General features: G+C 34.6%; 1 protein-coding gene and 1 pseudogene across 2 annotated transcripts in view; both read right to left on the reverse strand.

Annotated features, from left to right (window-relative positions):
- Nucleotides 1-27104, reverse strand: part of LOC145253353 (uncharacterized) — a 692561-nt gene that overhangs the window by 573274 nt on the left and 92183 nt on the right. The window lies entirely within an intron of this gene.
- On the reverse strand, nt 23121-23237 carry LOC145265629 (5S ribosomal RNA; annotated as a pseudogene).

Consider the following 27104-nt stretch of genomic DNA (forward strand, 5'->3'; position numbering starts at 1 on the left):
GATGAATTGGCTGCAGAGATATTCATTAATAAAAACAAGAAAAAAGAATTCTTTGCCAAAACACCAGAGCTGATGATACAATAATAATGAGAATAAAGGTTAAAAAAAAAAAAAGACAAAACCAGAAATTGCCAATTAACACTTGATATTTTTTGGTTCGATATTAATTAATGAAACCAAAGGTTTTGACAAAAACATCAAAGACAAATCCTAACTAAAATAGTAAGGGGGGGGGAATTCCGTTTGTATGGTAACTCTTATAAAAGACTGATGGGAACTTTGTTCAAAGGTTCGAAAATAATTTAAAAATTCTTCACCTGTTATGCTATAGAATCGTACATCAACAATTTTCTATTCTATGCGATCAGCGAAGTTAAGTTGAGACTGACCAGTACTTGTAACATGGCCGTTCCGTTCGAACAGTGTACGTTACAGTTCAAATCTCTCTCGGATCCCCCGCCGTCTGGCACCGTGGAAAAGGAACCAACAAACAAAAATAAATAAATCCGACTCGGCTCTATTTTTTCTGATCTAGCAAAAGGCATTTATTACCATTACTTATTGTTTTTATTGGACTGTTCATTTCGTCTGTTTTTTTTTGGGGGGGGGGGGGATCTGTTCCACTACACATCGGCTATAGCCCGCCATTTCTTCGACTTTACACGTTCATCTTTTTGACGCGCACTTTGCTTTTTTCTTTCTTTCTTTTCCTTGTCACGCTACCCCCATGGATTAAAGAAAAGGTTCTGTATTAAATTATGTACAGATTCCCGAAGGCAAGACACACCAGAAGAAGGTCGGAGGTTACATCGGCTTAAATGCTGTGAGAATAACACTCAAGATGAATAATCCAAATACGGGGAAGATTTTAAGCAGACTAGGCAATTCTAAAACACGAGCTTCGTAGGCTCTGTACACATATCCAATCACCACCACCACCACCACCACAACAACAACAACATTAAGAAGACGAAGAACACCAGAGATTTCTGGATAGAAATGCATGATTATATTTAAAAATTGAACACGAAAACTTTTCCTGAGACACGATCTTCATGAGCATTTTTATTACAAAGGAGTCACCACCTATCAAGGCTCAGAGGCCACTCAAGCATGAGAGTTAATGAGGGCACAGTAGTCAATGGGACAATATCATAGTAATTGTTAGTAGTGGAGATTTGGTAAATTGGATTACTTAGAACTTGTTTACGTTGGACTTGAGGATGGCCATATTGTAGTCATCCGGAAAGCAGCAACAATAGCAGCAGCAGCAGCAGCAGCAGCAGCAGCAGCAGGGAGTGACGATAGTCTAGTGATTAACGATGCAGGCCGATAACTTGGGTGTGTCCAGTTCAAACCCAGTTCGTTCCAAAGAATCGTTTGGCATTCCCTCCCGTAAGGACCCGATATCCTTCTAGAAAGAATTCTTAATAGAAAGATATCAGGGACACGAATGCCAACAAAATCATGATGAATGATACTCAACAACAACAACAACAACAACAACAACAATAGCAGCAACTGTTTATCTTATTCTTAGCTGCAACAAGGAATAGTGAGTTCATACCATTCCCAACCGCTACAATAGATTATATTGTAGTTGAACTCGGCATGACAGATTACATAGGTCGTGGCAATAAATGAACATTGTTTACAATTATAATTACATACAGTCCGCAAGCATTAATTAAATTAAGATTATCTGATCAACTGTTTCGCATCGCCTTGCGACAGGTTAGAGTGTTGCGGATATTTGTAATTGTATTACATCTGAAATTGTTTTTCGTTTGATTTTTATCACGTCCGCGTTTGAATTTCTATGGAAATATTTATGATAGACAACAATTTCAATGTCAATAATTTTCCCCATTCTTTATCTGTACCTAAATCAAAACGTAGATTCAATAATTAGTAAAATGTAATTTTTCGCTTTTATAGAAACCTTAACAGCAAGATCGACGGTCTTGAATGATTTGGTTCCCCTCTTTTATGGAATTCCAGAAAAAAAATGCGTATGTATTATTATAGAATCAATCCTCTATTGAATATTATATATTACGAGGAATTATTTGCCCGGTGGACTAATTCACAAAATAATAATAATAATAATAATAATAATAATAATAATAATAATAATTAAATAAATAAATAAATAAATAAATAACGATAATGTCGTGCATCAAATTCCGTCTGTGTTTGTTTACAATATCACGTCAGCTGATATTTGAGTTTGATGATGAATGCCCTGGAAAAGTCACTTCTGATTAATGTTTAGTTTTAAAATCGTTATTTCGATGGCAAGTGCTCGTCTGAGCTCCAATTTCTAGTCTCCCCTCGCCAATCTTTCACGAAAAACACCCGTCTAGCTGAAACCACTGTCAAAAATTTTCCCCATTCTTTATCTGTGCCTAAATCAAAACGTAGATTCCATGAACAAAGCTTCTTTCTTAGAAGTGCACGCCTGTGGAACTCTCTTCCGTTTGCCTGTTTCCCACCTGACAACTTGGATGTCTTCAAGTCCAACATAAGCAAATTTCTGATAAACACTTCATCAAATCTCCATTACTAACGATTACTATGATATTATTCCATTGATTATTGTACATGCAATAACCCTTATCCCCGAGTGGCCTCCAGGCCTTGATAAGTGGTGACTAAAAGCAAACGAAAACATGATTTTCGACGATTTTAATTCTTTTATCATAAATTGAACTCATTAATAAGAAACAATAAAATAAAATCATTTGATCTGTAGTTGAATGTTCTACTACTGAGCTATATCTCCAGATGACAATAGATGTGTTATTTTTTTTTAAGAAGACATTATTTGCTGAGATTTTATTATTTGCTTTGATTGATGTAAATGTAAAATGTTCCATTGTAAAAGTTCTTTTTTTTTTTATCTATAAAAGAGAAAGACTATTTTAGGATCGAAGTTTTTCGATCTTTGATACTTATCGGAGGAATTTCTGTACAAAACATATCTAAAAACACTGCCAGACATATAAAATATCTTTGTGTAAAATTTGCAAAAGATAGGCTCAGCCCTTTCGGAACCTATGAGGAGTGAACTCTCTCATACATGCATACAAATTGACTGTTATATAAGTGTGTAGATAGATTACGTTGTGTCATATAGTATCTGAATAAGAAGAATGGAATCGTCAGTTTTCTTATAAAAAGAAATCTATGGAGATCACATGTGACTTTCTAGCTCAATCTAGTTATTGCTAACTTTGTTCATCTCGTACCTTTTGTTTAGTAAACTTTCTCTTCTATCTTTAAATTTTACCCCTATTATTGTATCCTGCAACTGAGAGAGAAAGAGAGAGCAAGTTGTCATTTCTTTCCTTGACCAAGTCAGAGGAACAGGGTCATAATTAGATAGAGCGGTGAGATGACTTCCGTTTCGCCCTCTCTCTCTCTCTCTCTCTCTCTCTCTCTCTCTCTCTCTCTCTCTCTAATTTCTGCAGAGATAGCTGCGTTTTCTGAAGGCTGGTATATAGAATATAAGTGGCACAATCCCTCTTTCCCATGGGATAATTAAAAGGACCACGGTTCACCGCTTTTGTTTCCAGTAATATAATAAAAAGTATGAAGCGCAAGAAGCGATGTCATTACTTCTTTGAAAGCATTTCTTTTTAGACTGACGAACGTATGATTTCCTAATCCAAGATGGCGAACTGGAAAAATAAAATTATTACTAATTGATGATGATGATGATGATGATGATGATGATGATGATGATGGTGTTTGTTATTATTATTATTATTATTATTATTATTATTATTACGAGCCTCATTCATTCATTTCGTGTGAACCAGATGATTCTTTTGTTGGCATTGGTTTCCCTGATACCTTTTTAGTTAGAATTCTTCCCAGAAAGACATTGGGTACTTACGAGAGGTATTACGTGAAAGTCGCCAACATCTTAAGTGAAAGTATTTCTGCTGAACAAACTGGATTCGAACTTGGCACACTCAGGTTGTCAGTCTGTGTCATTAACCACTTAACCAGCGCCACCTTCTGGCGGTGGTGGTGGTGATCAACACCACAACACAAATGGTTAGTGTTTAGAAGAGCAAATTCTTAGAAATATCACGTGATCTAATCAACTAATATCCGGGAATAACGAATCGTCTTTCCATTCAATGCATTACCTTATTCTTTTTTTTATCACTAGCCTGAGGACGACTTATGGAGGGCGAAAACGTACGCGAGGACAGCAAATTTCTTTTTACACTCAAACAGAATTTTCAGAAACTAGTCCGTCAAAAAGAAAAAATGTGAGAGAAACAAACAAATATATATATATATATATATATATATATATATATATATATATATATATATATATATATATATATATATATATATATTCAAAAAATAAATTCAAAAATAGACATAATACTCAGATGAATGATTCCGTGGTATGAAATAGGTGCCGTCAAGAATTGAACATTTTAATATGCTTAAAGAAATAAATGGTAAGGTGGACATCTTCGAATTTGGAATATAGACTTTTATCATTTATTTGTATATGCTCTGTAATTACATTGAGCTTAATAAATTAAAGGATAGGTATAAATAAAAGGTTAAATAATACTGAATAAACATATTTCCCCCATATATATATATGTGTGTGTGTGTGTGTGTGTGTGTGTGTGTGTGTGTGTGTGTGTGTGTGTGTGTGTGTGTGAAGTCAGCACCAACCCTATTCAGGGTTTAACCAGCTTCCTTCAAAGGAGGAAGTTTCATGGGACTATGAAATTCACAAGCGGTCCCCAGTCGCATGTATATCCTCGTTAGGGGAGATGACGACATTAGGTTTTTGCAACTTTTTGCAGGGAGGTGTCAACGTCCTCCTACATACAGCACCTGGACTTCCCAAATTGGTCACCCATTTTAGTAATGACCAGGCTCAACGTTGTCGGAAATTTATCTTGCTTCCAGATAAATTCAACGCTGAAGTAACTAACCTGAAAAACAAATGATAGCATGAAATAAAAGAGGGGGGATAAAGAATAAAATATAACGGTCTTGCTTTGAAACGAAGAAGAGATTTTATTCACAATAAAATTAGTTGCAAATTTTTCCGTTTGCGGGCATTAAACTTAAAAAGTGATCCAGTGATATGAGTGTACTTAGCCCTAGCTTAGTAATGCATTGACAGAATGAGAATAAAACTGGTCTTGACATAGGAAAGATATACTTAATTTGAAAAGTACCCTGAAATAAGGACATGAATTTACAAAATGCCTTCAAATAAAAGCAGTAAACTTACAAAATGCTTCTAAATAAGGGAGAATAAATTTGGAAAATGCCTTTAAATAACGGAAGAAATTCACAGTAGTCGAACGAATCTCAGAGACAAGTTGATAGTCAGTTAGCAGAGGTAACAGAAATTTCAAGAGGTTAAATTTAATCCTAACTTGAAAGAAAAAGAATTAAAACGTATCTCGATTAGAAAAAGGTAGACTTAATATTCAAAGTGTCCCAAATAAAGGGGCAAAAATTTGCTAAATGTATTTAATGGGGGGAAAAATTTGCAAAATGCATTTAAATAAAAGCAGAAATTTTCCAAACTACTTTTACATAAAGGGGATAAATTTGCAAAATGTCGTAATTTTATCTTGTTTCCAGATAAATTCGGCGCTAAAGTAACTAACCTGAAAAAAAATGACAGCATGGAATAAAAAGGGAGGGGGGCAGAGAATAAAATATAAAGGTTTTGCTTTGAAACGAAGAAGAGATTTTATTCACAATAAAATTCGTTGCAAATTTTTCCCTTTGCAGGCATCAAACTTATGAAACGCCAAAGTAACATGTAATGAAAAAAAATAACACTGGTTCTTATAATGAAGATGTCGCATCCATGAACGAATACAATAATAAGATTCAAAATAGTATCTCCTAATCACACTCTCATATGAAATAAATTTTAGGAGCGTACTCACAAATTGAAAGCCAGTCAGGCACGTGCTTTTTTCTTTTTTTTTTTTTCATTTAAAGTCCTTTTAGAAATTTCTCACCTTCCATATTTGCGTGCTAACCATAGACACACAGATGAATTTCAGAAGCATGCCACGTTGCATGTCCGGGGTATTCTTGCAAGGTTTTCTTCTTTGAAGGAGGTGCCAAAATTCCTTGTCACGTAAAATAAGGTTTTTTTTTTTTTAAATAATTACACTTCAAAAATTCGTGCAAAACCATAGCCACGTAGATATTTTTCAGAAGCATGCCTCGTCGCATGCCCAGGGGAATTATTGCCGGGTTTTCTTCTTTGAAGGAGGCTCGTCAAAATTCCATTTTCAGCGCCGGGCAATGAAACGAACGTCCAATATCCTCGTCGCCAGAATTTGAAAAAAGGGTAAATCTCATGCTGGGCTCGTGACGTCATCACGGAGCTAGCATTTCCCTTTTCTCCAAATTAAAGCGAGTTTCGTACAAACCCAAAATGTACAAAACTAAGAATAAAAAAAGATACGAAATACAAAAAATCGAACACAAGAACCAGATAAAAAATAATAAATGTAAACGGGGGGGGGGACGCACCATTATTGGTACAAAAAAATTCCAACAACGTTGCTTAACTGCGGTGATCTGACGGGAACCGGTGTGTCAACGTGATTATGCCGTATGTGTGTGCATATATATATGGGTGTGTATATATATATGTATATATATATATATATATATATGTGTATATATATATTTATATAAAATGGGTTAAGAAATTCCAACGAAAGAAAGATGTATATTTAAATAAGGGGGTAGTCACCAACAATGTGTATTTTTTAACATTATTTTATTATTCCGTGTCTTGGTTTTCATTGAGAATTCTGTTTGGATCATTGTAATGATGTTTTTAAATCATTGAAATCGTTTTTACGCGTTTCAGGCGTTCTGTGAAGCGTCCTCGTCAGAAATTATTTTCAAATGTGTTAGAGATGTAAAAATGGCATTTTCATAGTTCATTTGAAGTGTTTCCAAGGGGTTGAGGTGTGTAAGTGTCTATTATTCATTGGCATGTTCAATTTTTATTACTCTTTTATTGGGCTTGTCGAGGTCGCTGACCTCGGCTGTAGTCACTCTCTCTTTCTGCTTGTGTTCTTGTTTTTTTTCCTTTTTCCTTTAGGGTAGGGTAGGGTGTGTGTGTATGTGTGTGTGTGTGTGTGTGTGTGTGTTTTCTTTTATTGGTTTGAGAATGTGTGTACTGTTTTATAGTATTATGAGATTATTTGCTTCCCTAGGAAGGTGACTGTGATCCAAGGAGGTCGTTACTAATGTGTATGTGTGAGGAGGGGGGGCCAGCTCTTCTGAAATAAGGGTAGGGGTACTTTCATTCTATTTTGATATTTATTTTTTGGATTCTTGGATTTTAGTATTGTGATTTTTCGTTTCAGTCTTTTCGGGTATATATATATATATATATATATATATATATATATATATATATATATATATATATATATATATATATGTATATAGCCCTATATATCTATATATATATAAAAGGGAAAATGTGTGTATGTATGTATGTTCGCTTTTTGTGTATGTCTGAAAAAGGCTTTTTTTCTGGCAGATTCTCGAGGCCGTCGCTCATTTTTAAAACTTTTTATATCATGTCTAAATGATAATATCTACGACTTAACAATGGTCATCGCCTCTCTATTTAATTTATCCAACTTTGAAATGTTAAATATTCGACATTTGCAGATCGGCGCGTGTAGAGTCCTCTTTTTTGTATAAGAAAAGCAAAACTGGATTTGAACCGGATGTAAACGTCACCGTTAACTATTCCGCAGTAAAACGATTTGAGCTCATTAAAAACAGCGATGTTTGAGATTCACTTTTTAATCCCTCTTACATTCACTATCGCTGTAGCTCAGTTGTTCAGGCTCAGTCTATGGGCCTCAAGGCTCTGGGTTTGAGCCGACCTGTCACCAAGCCCCCCCCTCCCCTATTTTTTTTCCATTTTTAAAATCGCTGTTTTTTATCGTTTTTTTTTTATATTTAAACAGGGTTAAGTTTCCTTTTTGTTCTTCTTTACCCCCCCCAAACGCACACACCTACAAGCAACGCCGAGTATCCCCTGCTAGTATATATATATATATATATATATATATATATATATAGAGAGAGAGAGAGAGAGAGAGAAAATATGTGGTGGACGGATTTTTTTTTTTTTTTACAAGGTAGTCACCACTTATCAAGGCACAGAAGCTAGTCGGGGATAAGGGTTATTGTGTGTACGGTACGTTAGTGTTGAAGATTTGATAAAATGTTTTACTTAAGGGGGCGGTTCATCAGGAATTTGTTTACATTGGACTTGAAGACATCCAGGTTGCAGTCAGGTGGGAAACAGACAAACGGAAGAGAGTTTCACAGGCGTGCACTTCTAAATGGAATCTACGTTTTGGTTTTGGCACAGATAAGCAGTGGAGAAAATTTTTGACAGTGGTTTCAGCTAGATTGGCGAGGGGGGACCAGAGATCGGAGTTCAGACGAGCACCTGCCATGGTAGTAGCGATAAAAAAAGAGGTTCGCAACGTCTCTTCTGTGAGGTTGCAGGGAAGAAAAAAGGGCATCACCCACTAGGCCACGAAGCCTATTTTGTACTCTGTCAAGGCAGGATAAGCTGTTTTTAGAAGCTCCTGCCCAGATGTGGCAGCAGTATTCCATCCTTGGACGTACTTGGCTTTTATACAGATAGAGAATTGCATCAAGGGTGAGATATCTTCTGGAGCATTTTTCCAGCGATCTTGGCAACTGCCTTGATGTATGTGTTCCATTTCAGATCAGGAGTAAAGGTCAAACCCAGAAGCTTATCAAAACATGGAGCTTCCCCTAGACGAGAGCTACCCATTTCAATTGATGCCATATGGGGATCAGAGCGTTGATGATGTAAAGATAGGAGCTTGGTTTTAGATGCATTAAAAGTAACCAGCCACCTCCTCCCCCACTGTACCACGCGCTCAACATCAGAGGAGGACGTTTGTTTAAATAGACATTCGGACAGGTTATTTGCGGACATCGCTTCCGTAGTCGAGTGGGAGAACTGCCGACTGTCAACACAACGGTTTTATGTTTAATCCTTGGCTTGGGTGTGGTGCTAGTCTAGCAACACTGATGAGTTGTGATACAACGTAACAGGACTGTATATCGATAACTACAAATATATGTATATATATATATATATATATATATAATATATAATATATATATATGTATAATATATATATATATATATATATTATATGTATATTATATATATAATATATATATACAATATATATATTTAGTAATGTGATTGATAATTTAAAAATCAAATTATAATTAAATTAAAAATCTGTTTCATAAGAAGGAACAACAACAAAATCAATTATTTGTACGATCGTTTCGGAAAACAGTGTTTTTATTGTGGTAGACATCAAGTTACGGACAATAATTATTACATATAGTTTTTTAATAAACAAGGTTTCCTCATCAGCAAATTGTGAAGGGTTTTTATTAAATTTAAAAGACACCATAAATAAACCTAGCATTAAAAGTAAGGCAGATGTATCTGGAAAAAAATTAAAATAAAGGTCTGGATTTAAAATTGATAAGAAAATTAATATGGGTTAGAGATAGAAAAGAAATAGAGTAAAATATAAATTTGGTTTAAGTACAATATTATACATACATACATACACAAATATATACATGCATATATATGAAAAAATAGACACATATATACATATACATAGATATACAGATATATACATAAAAATATAGGTATAAATATTTACCTTTTAATTTTTCGCCTTTTGAAATCAGGAACTATGGTTAAAGTACTCATATAGATGCTTGCTATAGCTTTTTAGCTTATGGAATGATAAATTTTCAAAAAGGACGCCCGTGCAATAATTTATTTCCGTTAGCATACTTTTGATTTAAAGACGCCACGGTTTATAATTCGAAAGAAATTGTAAGTGAATGTTATTTGTATAATTACATAATGCAAGGGGGATAATTAGTCATATTTTCTTTAATTAAAGGGTGCAAGGGGGATAATTAGTCTAATTTGATTTATTACAGAAAAAAAAATTGTAATCTATTTTTACTAATAAGTAATTTTTAATGATTTAAGGTGGTTTATATTTATTAAATTTAAACCAACGTTTATGACTGCATGTGAAGATTAGTTCCTGTCTTGAATTTAATAGGGTGGTTTCATTTTTTATATCTTCATATTTCAAAATTTTTAGGGTCTCTTTTGTACATAGTGCACAGAATTTATCTCCTGGTTTATATGGTTTGCAAGATTCAATTACTCGCCATTTCAAGTTGAATGAAATATTGCTATTTTTGAGTTGCCAAATATAGTTGGATAGAGTAGTTTGGTTTGACAGAGAGTTATTTTTAAAAGAATATTTGTGCGTTGAAATTCTATGTTTTATTAGGCCAGATGTGGAACCAAAATATATTACCTCTGGCTTATTGTGATTATTTTCCGTTAGGTCTGGTGCTGGATTATTATATGGTGGATTGGTTTGTAATTGATCGGTAGATTGGTTTTAAGTTGGTGTCATTATTTAATCTGGTAGTTGAGTTATGGCTGTTAATAGGTTCATGTAGATTTGGAGTTTTTGATACTGTGCAGCTATAGATAACATTTTTAATTTTACATGAGCCTTGTAGGGGACATTTATTTTTTCTTCTACAGTTACAGTCTGATGTATTTTGTATAGTTGTATTTTGTAGCTTATTAATTTTCTTACTATTAGAGCTAATTATTTTTTGATGAAGGTTAGGCATAGTAGAGTAAGAGACTTTGATTGTGTTCTTATTGAAAATTTTATTATATCTATGGGGGGCTTTAAAGTTCTTATCTAATATTTAAAAAAATTCTCTGGCTATGTTTGTCTCTAGGTTTTTGGAATATGGAGGGTTGAACCATAGGGTCTCCTTATGTCTATTCTTACATTTACGGGTTTTGGTTTGTTGTTTATTTGTATTATTATCTAATATTTGTGGTTTGGTTTTATCTTTTTTTGTCTCTTGGTCATTTTTCTTAACTCGCATACGGGAAGACATTGCCATATTATATGTTATTACGCTCTTAATAGGTTTACAATAGAGAGAGAGAGAGAGAGAGAGAGAGAGAGAGAGACGAATATTGGCTGAAGAGAGCTTGATAAGGATACCTTAAACGGCCCTTATTATTGGGCTTGAAACCGACGGTACTCATGGTTTATCTCATCTAACAACTTTCTGTACACAAAATATAAATACGCTCTTATATTTCGGATTTTCCTTTTAATTGAGCACTCTGCTAGATTTCTTTTTTCAGAAAAACTAATCATATATATATATATATATATATATATATATATATATATATTATTTCAGCAGGATTCAATAATATTCTTCAAATGTGCACTAATGCATTGCCAGCACATCTAGATATGGTGTTGTGCAAAATAGTCAATAACTCTGACACACCCCTCGCTTGGTATTACCCTGATTTGGACTGTTATGATCCTCTTCAGTTCAGGAATTGTCGGGATATTTTATTGATAGACATTATCATTGAGATAACTCCACAGATAAAAATCGAAGGGAGGAAGGTTAAATCGGGTAACTATGAAGCCCATTTAGTATTAAAGGTGTAGACTGAAATTTATGTGTCCTGAATATGGTTGCATACAAGAAGCCATGGGTGGAATTTCTAGAAAGAGAAGGTCACCTAGTGCAACACTAGGTATGTACCTGCTAACCTGAATATGTCACGACGTTCTGGTATGCTACTACTTATCAATGCACACGTTGATGTATCTGCTTACATATATCAGTATATATTAAAGTAGATTACCTACCATTGTATGGCAATACCTACCTGCGTTATATATATTCTTTTTTTTTAAATTCCATTGAAGTTCACTTTTTGTAAATATTAGGTTTGTTTTGTGTGCTTCTCTATTTTATGATATGTCTGCCAGTTGCGCCCATCAAAAGGTAGAACAAAGTCGCATTCTTTAAAAACAGTTTTATTGAATCGTCTTCGTTAACATGAAGATAAAAAGGGAATGGAATGTAGCATAGTAAGAACGCGCGTATGCAAATGCATGCGACATGACGTCACCGGTAAAGAAAAAAAGACTATAAAAAGAAGAAATACGATCATGAGAGAGATGTAGAGCCTGGAATGAGATAACTTTCGAGATCTTGCGAGAAGCATGAATAACGTTAGAGATCACGTAAGATGCGAGATCGTACGGGTGACACCACAACCGTATCAATGATGAAATAAATGGTGTTGTACAACAGAAAAAGCGTATTTTTTTAATTCTTTGTTTGCTTTGCGACTGAAAACTACAATGTGTTGAGTCCGGACAGCGTTATACAGAGAGAGAGAGAGAGAGAGAGAGAGAGAGAGAGAGAGAGAGAGAGAGAGAGAGAGAGGAGAGAGAGATGTTAGTAAAGGAATATATCCATAAGTATAGACGAAAACAAAAGATTGCATAGTAAGGGACGCTAACCTTTCCCACTTCCCACAGCAGAGACGTTGTGAGCTTGGTTCTGCTCTATCCTTACTTTTATGGCAGGTGTTCGTCTAAGCTTCCATCTATGCTCCGCCCTGCATAACTTTCACAAAAAGCAATCATTTAGCTATAACCACTATCAATCATTTCCTGCGCTCTATCTGAGACGAAATCTTAAGACAAATTTCATGAACAAAGTTTCTTTCATAGAATTGCACTCTTTTCTGGCCTGCTTCTCAGCTGACAACAACATGGTCACCTTCAAACGCAATGTAAATAAGTTCTTGTTGAGTAGTCCTCTTGATTAGCTACAATCACAATCAACAATTTCCACACGTTCTATTTGAGCCTAAATGTAAACACAAATTCCATTAACAAAGCTTCATTCCATGAGTGCCCTTCGGGCCTTGATGAGCAGTGACTAGAATTGCCCGCCTTTGGATCTCTGTTCGACTAATCTGTTTCCCAACTGTCTACAACATGGTCGTCTTCAAGTCCAATGTAAACAAGTTCTTGTTGAGCTATCTCCTTAAATAATTAAATTCTTACCGAACTTTTACCACTAATGATTCCTACGCTGCTCTCAGTGACCACCGTGCACTCATTAACCCTTATCCTCAAGTGGTCTTTGGGCCTTGATAAGTTGTGACTCACTTGTAAGAAATGTGACATTAAATAAATATCCTGTTTGTAAGGAAGAGAGAAGATATTATTTATAAAGGATCAGATTAATGTCCTGTTGGCAAGGAAATAAAGTGTTAATATATAAATCACGTTGACACATCGGTTCTCATTTAATCACCAAAGTTAAGCGACGTTGACCTGTTCAGTACCAGATGAGTGACCAATTTGGGAATTCCAGGCACTGTATCTAGGAGGACGTCGACACCTCCCTGCAAGGGTTGCAAAAACATAACGTCATCATCTCCCCTAATGGGGATATACATGGTACTGGGTACCGCTTGTGAATTTCATACTCCCATGGAACTTTCTCCTTTGGAGGAAGCTGGTTAAACCCGCATAGGGTTAGTGCTGTTTACATTCCATGCATAAAGAATGCTTGTCCGTACACAGGTGTGAAACTCAGAGCGTGTGTAAGCAATTATGTTAGCATACATGTGTAATATTAAGCCCAAATTCGTGCTGCTATAGTAGCCATTTTGGATCCATGGAGCTTCTTGTCGAACTCCTGTTTGGAGGTTGGAGAAACACTGTGAAATGAGTCAGTTCATTGTGGTTTGCTAGTCAGAAAAAGAGAAAGAGTTTAGTTGGTACTGCCTTTTATCAACTTCGGATATTAGTATACTCAGTTCAACTGAAAGATGGCCTATGATTGGGCAGTCAAAAAGGAAGTTAAATATTTGCACATCAGCGTAGACCTTAGAAATTAAGCAAGGATTTAACATCGTAATAATCACTCGTTGTAGCTGTGTTGTTGTTGTTGTTGTTGTTGCAATGTAATAATGCAACAACAAGTCTACCTTTTTGAGATTGCTTAATATCCAAATACAATAACCACTGTAAACGATTCAATGATTGGATATGTTAAGGTCTTATACTATATCAACCAGTTTTGCGTTGTTCAATATAAAAATTTGACCTCTATTTCAAATGATTCGTTGTATATAATAAATTGAATACAAGTTGCTATTTTACTCATAACTGCCAAGATTCATTGTATATGATTATTTTGACACAATTTTCTTTTATAGTTCATACATTTCCCAATGGTATAACTATTAGTGCGTATGTGATCACAGTTAATTGAATACAAAGTGCTATTTTATTCACAACTAAGTGGGGGCCAGGGGTTCATACATTTCTCAAAAGATTTAGAGCATAAAAAAATCATAAAAATCAACACAATAAACACACATCAAACTAATTGAATACAATCTGCTATTTTATTCATGGTTAAGAGAAGGGGATGCTAGTATGTACATGTACCAGTAATATCGTTGCATTTGTTATCAAAATTAATTTAATACAATTTTTTTTAATATAATTTTGTTAGCAGTATTAGTGCATAAATAACTAGAATAGAATCGATAAATATTAGGAATCAAATTTATATTTTCCGAAAGTTTTCTGTAATTTTAAGTTCCTTAAAACAGCTGCAGTTTGCGGAAATCTCCATTTCTTTTTCTTTTTTCTTTTTTTTTTTTGTATTATTAAATATAATCCGAGCACCTTTAAATCCAGGATTTAAAATTTTTAAACAAAAAATGTTTCTTCTTGTTTTGTTTCTGTAAATCCATTATCATATTTTTATCACTTTTTTTCTTATTAGACTCCCCCCCCCCCACACACACAGAGTAGAACGATAAAATTGTCGCTCCAGAAACGACAACATGATTCCATTTCCGTTTGATGGAAACCAGGTGTCATTTTTTGTTGCAAACCATCTACTAGTTGCTAGTTGTGTACAAATTCCAAGAGCAATAAGAGCGTTCTATTATGTCTGAAAGTGACACAATGTTGAACGGGTGAGATTGGAGATGCGCCGCTGTACAACTTATGCTCCCTACTGATCCAAGTTATGGCCACAGGATCATTTCCAGCACCCTCAAAATGGAAATTCGGATGGTTCAACGCTTGAGGGCACAGCTCAACAAAGTTATGGTCTTTTGTGTGGCTTCAAGTGAGGGCCACATCATGCCACCTCACATCTTCGAAGTCAGCTTAAAAGTCATCACCATGGCGTACCAAAGTCAAACACCATTGGTGCAATTAGGTGGCCGATGTGTGGCAGTAGGATTTGACACCGGCCCACAAGTTCAAAGAGACTCAAACTTGGCTTTGGAAGGAGTGCTACAACTTTGTACCTTTCTCTCACTGGACACCTACTTCTTCCCTGAACTGAACATTGTGCCGAATATTCGCCGGCGCATGTGAAAAGGGCATGCTCCCAGTTCCAGGCCCATATCAAGGCAGTGATTGAGTATGAAGGCGGCTACATTGAATTGATGTCAGCTCTACTATATAATCAAGTTACCTGAATTGATTTTTTTCAATAAACATTTTAAAATAAAGGTGTAGTGTTGTTTTCTTTAGGGCGACAAATTTATAGTTCCACCCTATATAAGGATGAAACATGGAAATTCCTGTGTAGATTAATTGCCATATATATATTTCAAAACTTATTAATTAGCTCTACGTATTGAGCCCTATCCGTTAATTTTTTTTTTAAGCGTTTTATATGAAAAATTGGAACTTCACTTCTCCATGATCTGATTGTTTTTTCTGCAAGCTGTATTTTACCCTGGACATTTATAATTATGTTTTCTTATGGATTTCCAATGGATTTTCAATGGACCCATTTTGGATTTTTCCTGTTCTGGATTTTACCGTTTTTCACATTGGATTTTTACCATATCCTTTTTCTCCCTATTTCCCGTTTTTTGCTTTCTTAATCTCATTGAAGGTCTATGAACTGTCACTAACTGTTTTTGATGCAATTATTATTAATTTCATGTTTGTTTTTTTTTAATGCATTAACCTGAAAAATTTATTGTATATTTTGCAAACTTCTTCCCTCTAATGAGAAGTGTATATATATATATATATATATATATATATATATATATATATATATATATATATATATATATATATATATATTAGACCTCTTCAAAATTGACCTTTTTCTTCAAACATATGGAAACTGATATTATTCCCATTCTCCAAGGTCTAAATTATCTAAATATACCAGTTATTGTGATCTTGGACCTTGGAAAAACGTCAACAATAAAATTACATAGCTCTTGAGGCAGGCATAGCCAAGGTCCAAGATCACAATAACTGGTATATTTAGCTAATTTAGACCTTGGAGAATGGGAATAATAGCAGTTTCCATATGTTTGAAGAAAAAGGTCAATTTTGAAGAGGTCTAATATATATATATATATATATATATATATATATATATATATATATATATATATATATATATATAAACTGTCAAGAATTGTATAAGTCCACTGAATTAAAGGAAAAAATTATACGATGGTCAGCATCATGAATTTTGGAATATAGTTTTTTTTTGTCATTTATTCTTTATATATATATATATATATATATATATATATATATATATATATATATATATAAAGAATAAATGACAAAAAAAAAACTATATTCCAAAATTCATGATGCTGACTGGGTTCAAAAACAACCTACAGAAAATGGACTGTGATTGATGAAAGTGTGATAGGTTATGAAAAAGAGGGGGTTGTAAAGAGATAGGTTTCGATACTCAAAAATTTTATCCTAAGCAAAATATGATGAAAGTAAAGATAATTTTCGCGAAAATATATTTTTTAATATAAACTTTGTTTCCATTTGTAGCCAAGAGTGACCAACAAAATGATGTTTCCTTACAAAGAGAAAATGTTATATATATGATAATATAAATATACAAGAAATAAATGTTACCATAGTCAATAAAAGTTACTTTTATGGTAGAAAAGTTCATTGGTTTGTATTTTTAAGTAGTTTGTAAAAAGTTTTTTTTTTCTTAATTCACGAACCGGTTAAAAAAAATCAAAATGGCAGCGACTTTGAAATGGAGAGCCCCGTTTTCAATTTGAAGGAGGGGCACCTAAGCATTTTGTGTTGACAATTTAAGAGAGTTCCGTCAACGTAAGGAATATTTATAAACATATTTTAATGTTTTCCGTTATTTTGTGCTTGAGGAATATTCGATTATGGCATGTGTAGTTTATATAAAAATTCATGTCGGTTCGCTGAAATTATTTCAAGTAAAGAGCATTAAAAACTATTTCAAAAGAAAAAAAAACATGAACTGAACTTTTATTGACTATGGTAACATTTATTTCTTGTATATTTATTTTTTCGGGTAGTCGTTTATTGGCTTTTCTGCTAAACACTCTTACTAAATAATATCGACGAAATATCGAAAAACAAAGAAACAAAAACAGTTTTGAAAAATAATGAAGCTTTACTTACTTTAGTAAAATAATCCGAAACAGCAAAATGGTATATTAAAAAGTAAGCACGTAATTTATTTAGTTTTTTTAAGCAAAGAATCGATATAAATATGAATAAGGAGAAAATGACGCCCTTTTCAAGCAGAACAGCTTCGTTCCAGTTTTACAGTATTGAACGGTATAGTATTGCGCCGTCGGATTCAGGGTTGTGCTATTGTAATGTAAAGAAAACGCAGAAAGGATTGTAATCAACTGAATTCCTTCTAGTACACTGACAAAAAAAAAGCTTAAACAGATATATAAATAAAATAAAAAGATTATGTAAATGTTTTTAAAAAGACAAGTAATCATGTGAGCATGATTTTTTCCTTCTTTCGACACGATAACAAGTAACGTTCTTATTTTTTATTATTTATCTATTTATCTATTTTCGAAAGAGTGCCACGTTCAAGTGGAGAAGAAAAAACAGAGTTATGCAAAATTTGTGTTGAGAATTGTATAAAGTTCCGACTTTTTTTTTGGGGGGGGGCTTTCACTTTAATAAGAATGTGAATTTATGAGGTGAATTTATTCGACACAATATAATTCAACTCAAAAAAATAAATAAAAGCTAACGGGAATTTGATTAAAGTTAAGGTGTTATTGTGGACCCTCGCCCCTTTTAAAAAACCTTGTTAAACTTTGTGACATATTTACATTCTATGGAGGTCAGGCGCGAACGAACACCCAATAATTTTATTATACCATATTTCTTCAAACTGAAACATAATTATCAAAGTATACTTACGCAAATAGATATGAAAAGTCTTTGTTAAAGTTTGTGCCATATTTCTATGGAGTACAGGCATGAACGCAGACCCCACAATTTTATTATACCATCCCTATTTAAATCGAAACATACTTATCAAAGTATTCTTATGTACATCTATATCAAAAACTCTTGTAAACGTTTTGTTTTTCATTTTTTATTTCCATGCTTTGGGGGCCAGGCGCGAACGCAGGCCCCACAATTTTGATGAACCACTATTCTGCCAGATATATATATATATATATATATATATATATATATATATATATATATGGGTCGATTGGTAGAACTGCTGACTGTAAACGCGATGGTTCTAGGTTTAATCCTCAGCTTGGGAGAGGTGCTAGTCTAGTGGCACTGATGAGTTGTGATACAATGAAACAAGACTGTATATCGATGATTACAAATATTTTAAGCCCCCCCCCTTTGGGTAGAGCACTGTCGTAAGTAATCTCATCTGCTACTTAATTGGCTGAAAAATGTGACGCTTGCTCTTTGTTTATAAACAAGCACTTAGAGCACTGTAAAAGTGGTGGACAAATGTTTGTTTAAATAGACATTTGGCGAGATAATTTATGGCACTGCTTCCGTGGGTCGATTGGTAGAACTGCTGATTGTCAACGTGATGGTTATAGGTTCCTCGGCTTGGGAGAGGTGCTAGTCTAGCGGCACTGATGAGTTGTGATACAACGAAGCAGGACTGTATGTCGATGATTACAAATATATATATATATATATATATATATATATATATATATATATATATATATATAACCCGTTACTAGTTTAGTTAGGGGATTATTAATAATAAAAGAAAAGTAAGAATTAGGAATCATCCATATTTACCACAAAGATAAAGCAAAATTTTTTATAAAGCTATTAAAATTTATAATCGATATTTTGATGTTAGGAATTGTCGGTGGTGAAGTAAGATGCTGGTTTCGAGTACGGTCGATTCTTTAGTTTCTCTTTCATCTAAGATTCTGTCAAACGTTTCTTATTATCCCAGGGAAACATGGCAGAGAAACAGGAAATGTAAATGCTGATTCATACGCATGGCGTTTACATGACTTAATATTTTTAAATATCTTATTGAATGAGATTCGTCACTGAGCCAAACAGAGAGATTCAAAGTAAAGGAAGAGGAGGAGAAGGATGAGGAGGAGGAAGAAGAAGAGGAGGAAGAAGATTATCATCATATCATTACTACTACTACTACTACTACTACTACTATTAATATCTATATATTAATAGGATAACGTGTGTGTTATTTATTTTGTCATGTCACGCTTACATCCGAGTGACTGTCGTTTAATTGTTACGGGTATCCATTTCTTGTAATAAATAATTTCACCAAGAATTCTTCATAAGTTTTGGTTTCGGTTTCGATTATAGCTGATGGCACTCCAGTAATCTATTTTTTTTATAAATAATTTTATCAAGAATTATGAAGTTTTGGTATCGGTTTTGATTATAATGAAGGAACTCAAGTTACATATATATATATATATATATATATATATATATATATATATATATATATATATATATATATATTACATGCGGGTCACCACTTATCAAGGCCCGGAGGCCACTCAGGGATAAGGGTATATATATATATATATATATATATATATATATTTAATTAGTTTTGATTTCATTTTCGATTCAAGCTGATGCACCCAAGTCATATGGATATATTGTTTTATTTTTGAAATCACAACTTTATAATAAATAAAAATCGATAGAACATTAACTCTATAATAATATATACGAAATCTGCAAGAATCAAAATATCATATTTAAGCGTAATTTACGACCAGGCTACGCCGGGCGTCCCTGCTAGTTAAATACTTTTGCAGTTTTAACAAAAGAGCTATAATATCAGAGCGTCTCCATTAACACTGAACATCTACAGAATGCCAACCTCAATATATTACATGTGAATGAGTCCCTTGTAGAATTTCCACAGGTCCCGCTAGTTATTATTATTATTTATTCAGCGATTGTTTGGAATAAGAACGGCAGCGAAAAATTGAATTTCAATTAAAACCAATGGTATCTACTTGTCATGTCGAAATTAGCAAAATATCCAATAATTATTAATATGATAAAGTAGAAAAGTAGTTTTTGAAGAAATTACAAACTATCTATCACTAGCAGTCCAGCCCGGCTTTGCTCGGGCCCTATCTATTGTTCATAACTTTATGTGCATATGTATATATATATTAAATAGTTTAATTCATGTCCAGGTAACCTACATCTAAAATCTCAAGTGTTTAGACCCAAAATTGGTGGAGGAGTTTGGTAGAGTCTACAAAGGTTAACTATTTCAACTTTGACTTTTTAGCAGCCAAATTTTCGATCAAAAACTGATTAAAATGTTTGCTGTAAATCTGAATTCCCTTTATGTAATATTTCAAATGTTTAGACTCCAAATTGGCAGAATAGTTTGTTAGAGATGGAAAGGTCAAATCTTTTGAACTTTGACCTCTTGGCAGCCAAATTTTCGGTCAAAAACCGATTGAAAATTTTGCTCCATCTGAATACACTTTATGTAAAATTTCAAATGTTTAGACCAAAAATTGGCTGAGTAATTTGGTAGAGACCGCAGAGGTCAGATTTTTTAAAACTTTGATCCCAATTTTGACCCCTGAACATTCATTGTTTTTGGCTCAAATCCAATTAAAAAGTTTGATCCATGTCCAAGTAACTTATATCTAAAATTTCATGTGTATAGACTCAAAATTGGCAGAGGAGTTTGATAGAGTTTTCAAAGGTCAAATCGTTGAACTGTGACCCTTTGACAGCCAAATTTCTGGCCAAAAACCGATTAAAACGATTTTCCCAAATCTCAATACTCCTTATGTCAAATCTCGAGTCGAGTATACTGAAAATTGACAGAGTAATTTGGTAGGGAAATGTACAGACACAGACAATTTCACTTTTATAGATATATAAATTACTAGCATTTCAGCTCAGCGTTGCTTGGGTGTCTTGAGGTGTGTGTTGAACAAAAAAAAAAGTGGTGGTAGGAAGGCAGGCTCGAACCCGTACCGCAAAGGAGGAAAAGAACGGGGAAAAAACATGACGTACAATTTTTTTTTCTTTTTAACTGTACGAATATGCTTTTTTTCCATCTTATATTCAACGTTCTGAAAAACAAACTTTAAAATTTAAAAATTGTTTTAATATGATTGTAATTCAAGCTAGGCCAAAAAGCTGACGAAACAACTCACAATATCAACAAAGTGTTTGACCTAAGAACCACTACTAAGCACACAACATAATAGTGGTTTAAGAAATGAATTTTGAAGATAATGAGCAGAGTGGTCAGCCATTGGATACTGACAATGATCAATTAAGAGCCTTTGTCGAAGCCAATCCATGCACAACTGTTTGAGAACTTGCTTCTGAATTAGACGTAATATATACTACGATTTCCTACCACTTGATTGGAAAGACAAAAAAACTTGATAGATAGGTGCCTCAAAAATTGAACGACAAGCAAAAAAAAAAAAAAACGATACTCAGCTCTGTAGTTAGACCTCGATGAATTGCTAAAGTTGCACCAAAAGAAGGTCATGTTGACTGTTTGGTGGTCTGTCACCGGTCTCTCATCCATTACAGTTTTTTGAATGCAGGCGAAACCATTACGGCGGAGAAGTACTGTCAACATATGGATGAAATGCATCAGAAACTTCGACAACAACACCCAGCATTAGTCAAGAGAAAAGGCCCAAATCTTCCTCATGACAATACCCATTGCATGTTGCTACATCGACCCTGCAGAAGTTGAACGAATTGGGCTGTGAAATTAAGCCTCATCCATCATACTCACCAGATCTCTCAACTACCGACTACCACTTCGTAGCCTCGTAGGAGATGTCCTTTTCTTAGACTTCGTAGCCTCGTAGGAGATGTCCTTTTCTCCTCCTTACTACCTCTATCTCACAGAAGAGATGTTGCGAGTTTGTCTCTGATGTATCGTTATTTTCATGGAAAGTGTTCAACTGAGCTTCAATCTATGGTCCCCCCTCGCCAAACTTTCACAAGAAACACTCGTCTAGCTGTAAACACTATCAATAATTTCCCCCACTCTTTATCTGTGCCTAAACCTAAACATAGATTCCATGAACAAAGCTTCTTTCTTAGAACTGCACGCCTGTGGAATTGTCTTCCGTTTTCCTGCTTTCCGGCTGACTACAATATGGTTGTGTTCAAGTCTAAGGTAAATAAGTTCTTGATGAGCCGTTCCATATAAGTTATTAAATTTACCAAATTTTCATTACTAATGATTACTATATTGACCAACTTCTACTGTACACTCTTTAACCCTTATCCTTGAGTGGCCTCTGGGCCTTGATAATGTGGTGATGCCTTTGTAAAAAAAAAAAAAAAAAAAAAAAAAAAAACACTTTTTCAAGCATCTCAACGACTTTCTGCATGAGAAATGTTTCAAGAACCAAAGCCATATCAAAAACGCCTTCAATGACTTCATTGTCACTAAAACACAATATTTTTATGTTACTGGCATAAATTCACTTGTTTTGCATTGGCAAAAGTGCGTTGGTTCTGATGGTGCTTATTTCGATCAATAAATATTTGTTTGACCCGAGATATGTTCATCTGAAGTTAAAAGTTAAAAACTGCAAGAACTTTCTTGTCAAACTTTAATTCGAGCCATTATATAAAAATAAGTTTATAAAATCGACAGTGGGTTCTCTACAGTGCAATGTAAACTACAATGTATTGTTGACTAAATACCTGCTTGGAAGATTGAAAAATGGGAGATTTTACTGATTTTGGTGACAATAAAATATGAGAAAATGAAACATACAGCACCCAGAATTCCCAAATGGTCACCCATCTAGTACTAACCAGGCTCAACGTTGCTTAACTTCGGTGATCTGATGAGAACCGGCGTGTCAACACGATTATGCCGTATGGTACAATGTGCAAAAGGGTACAGACATGGCCTACTATAATATGTATAGTAGGCCTACTATAATATGTATAGTAGGCCTACTATAATAATATGTATAGTAGGCCATGATACAGATAATCTAATATCAGTTCTATTTGTTAGTCATTAGTATCAGTCTTGTAACAATTGCCAAAATAAGAATTATCTTCCATAGTTTCAGCAAATCATAAAAGAAAAAAACTAAATAATAGTTAAGACAAAAAAATTTTTTAAATGCAGAAAAAAAATGAGAGAAAACAAAATATATATATTTTTTATAGAAATCGTTCCAGAAAATGCATGAAGCTATTTGATGTAATCAGCTAACAAGAAAGAAAGATGATTATTTCATAAACAGAGGATGCTGTTGGATTTAATTAAGAAAAAAAAAAGAACAAAGCTATAAGTAGGAGGAAAATAAAGAAGAAAGAAGAAAGTTCCACAAGCTTGCAGTTCTTGGAAAGAAGTTACTGGAAACTGTATTACAATAAGGCATCAACACAGTGAGTTAATGAAGACCACTAGACCGACGAATCAAACAAACTGGAACAAAGGAAGCAGGTAATAGATCAAACATTTGTGAAGAACACATGTTATAATAGTATTTATAAAAACTGACTGAGACTAGCAACATCACTTATGCGGGAGCGAGGTTGTGGAGGAAAAGAAAGAATGGGGGGGGGCAATCAAATTGCATATAAGTTTCTTCACCTTATCAAGAACTCAAAGATAGGACAGAGATTCATCAGCCCTAAAATGACAATCATACTCCGTACATGATCCAATACAAATTTGTAGAAATAGAGAATGTAATAAGTCCCCAGACGTACCCCTCCACCGTACTGTATACCGATACTCCATGGCTGACTGGGATAGCTTCCGTACATTTATATCTGATCTACCTCTGCATTCCATGTTTAAAAAGGATGTGTCCTCTATAGTATCAGACCTGACCGAATGGTTAATTGTAGGCATAGACCGATTCATACCATCTAAAACTTCCAACAAAAATCTACCAGTCAGCCATGGTTCTCCCCAGAATGTGCTGCTGCTATCGCGCACAGAAATCACTTTTTCCATAGCTACCAACGTAATAGATGCATTGAGACTAAAGTTGCTTTCAGAAACGCCAGCAATCACTGTAAAAGAGTAATAAAAAATGCAAGAGAGCTATATGCTCAGTCTGTTAAATCCAAAGTAGCTGATCAGCGGCTTGGTTCCCACCAGTTTTGGCAAATAACAAATAGGATCCTAAACAGAAGTGTGCGTTCTATCCCAACCATTATCAATGGACGAGAGGTCATCTCGTCAGCATCAGACAAGGCCAAACTATTTGCCAAGAACTTTGCAGCTAATTCTACCCTATGCGACGAAGGCCATCAACTCCCCATATTTCCTTCTATAACACAGAACACGCCAGGTAACATACAAATATCTGTGCATGAGGTCGCCAAGCTAATCAAGAACCTTGATTCCAGTAAAGCAACTGGCCCTGATGGCATCCCAATTATAGTGTAAAAAAAGCTTACAAAACTATTTAAACGTTGCCTTAAGGAGAAGTGCTTTCTAACACCCTTGAAAACCTCATCAGTATGCCCTGTATTTAAGAATTCAGGTGATAAGTCGTCTCCCTCTCAGTACAGACCAATAAGTCTCCTGTGTGTCATGAGTAAACTGTTGGAATACATATTAAATAGAGAAATAGTCAACCACCTCACCAGAAATTTCTTGACAAAGGCTTCCTTTCTAGGGCAATTGCTCTTGACATATCAAAGGCCTTCGACAAAGTATGGCATAAAGGCCTACTTCACAAGATTTCCAGCTACGGTATAACTGGAAATGTTCTCTCTATCATTAAATCATTTCTCTCTGATAGACTCATAAGAGTACTGATAGACTCATAAGAGTAGTGGTTGATGGACAAAAATCAGAGGCCTGCAGTATAAATGCTGGAGTCCCTCAAGGGTCTATCCTGGGACCAACTCTCTTCCTGATCTACATCAATGATCTCCCTAAACACATACTTAAATCATTCGTTGACATCTATGCTGATGACACGACCATCTACAGCAACACATCAAAGACTGTAAATGACAAAGCTCTCTCTGATTCTCTCTCCTCTGATCTTGAGCGAATCGTTCAGTGGGGGAAAACGTGGCTGGTTACCTTTAATGCATCTAAAACCAAACTCCTATCTTTACATCATCAACGCTCTGATCCCCATCTGGCATCAATTGAAATCGATGGCTCTCGTCTAGGAGAAGCCCCATGTTTTGACAAGCTTCTGGGCTTGACCTTCACTCCTGATCTGAAATGGAACACGTACATCAAGTTTGTTGTCAAGGTCACTGGAAAGATGGTGGGATCCTTCTACCGCTCCAGAAGATATCCCACTACTGATGCAATTCTTTATCTATATAAAAGCCAAGTACGTCCAAGGATGGAATACTGCTGCCACATCTGGGTAGGAGCTGCAAAAAACAGCCTATCCTGCCTTGACAGAGTACAAAATAAACTTCCTGGCTTAGTGGGGGATTTTCTCTTTCCTGCAACCTCTCTCCCACAGAAGGGACATTGCAAGCCTATCTTTGTTTTATCGTTATTTCCATGGCAGGTGCTTGTCTGAACTCCAATCTCTGGTCCCCCCTCGCCAATCTTTTACGAAAAACACTCGTCTAGCTGAATCCACTGTCAAAAACTTTCCTCGCTCTTTATCTATGCCTAAATCAAAATGTAGATTCCATGAACAAAGCTTCTTTCTTAGAACTGCACGCCTGTGGAACTCTGTTCGGTCTGACTGCTTCTCACCTGACTAAAACCTGGATGTCTTCAAATCCAATGTAAACAAATTTCTGATGAACCGCCCCCTTAAGTAGACACTTTATTACATCTTCACACTAACATACTGTACTTACAATAACCCTTATCCCTGAGTGGCTTGATAAGTGGTGACCACCTTGTAAAAAAAAAAAGAACAGTTTAAGGCGTGAGAAAGTGTTTAGAGCAATAGAGAAAACTACTCGCAGTTTCTGCTTCTCACAAAGCAGAAACTGCAATAGATCTAAAGTATAAAAAATTTGATGAGAAAGAAAGATCAAGAAGTTTCAAAGTCGATTTCTCCTCAAGTGCAAAGCCATCAATAAGAACCTTATGAAGAAAAGGGACACACCTATGATTGAAAGACACGAGCTGGGTCTCTTAACAAGATTAAACAAGCTATTTCGTACTCAAATCCATAAATTAACCAAGATTAGCTGCATAGTTCAACTGATCCGAGGGAGATGAACAAGGTGACGCCTCCCAAAATTTCAAGTATAGAATTATTAATAAAATTCATAATCATTTCTGTAATGCAACAATATTTAGTACAAATAAACGTTACTCCTTTTATGTCCACCAAACTTCAGTCAGGAATATCCAACAGTTTTTGTTTAATGTTTGGTTAGTGATATGTAAGAACAGTTTGATGATCGTCTTATAACACTCCATATTTTTAATGGGGATGGGGCTACCTCAAAGATCTATTCTATCAAAACAATCCTCAGATTATTCCTAAAGTGAAGACGGTCGTCACAGCCCGAATCAGAAAAGTCAAAGAGAGGAGTGTGCTGTCAGAATCATTTGTATGTCGTACCCAAACATGTTTATCAGCGAACAACGATGAAATAAATCTTTGAGCTTTGAATATTAATCTTATAGCATTCCATCTTTGGATATCGATCTTCTAGTATTTGATATTTGGTTTCTAGTTAGTCTCCTATCAATTTCATCTAAAACCTCACTGTCAATCAATTTTCTATGTCCTTATATATATATATATATATATATATATATATATATATATATATATA

The sequence above is a fragment of the Euprymna scolopes genome, chromosome 3 (genome assembly GCF_053919585.1).
Source record: "Euprymna scolopes isolate OS-2025 chromosome 3, ASM5391958v1, whole genome shotgun sequence".
Lineage (NCBI taxonomy): Eukaryota > Metazoa > Mollusca > Cephalopoda > Sepiida > Sepiolidae > Euprymna > Euprymna scolopes.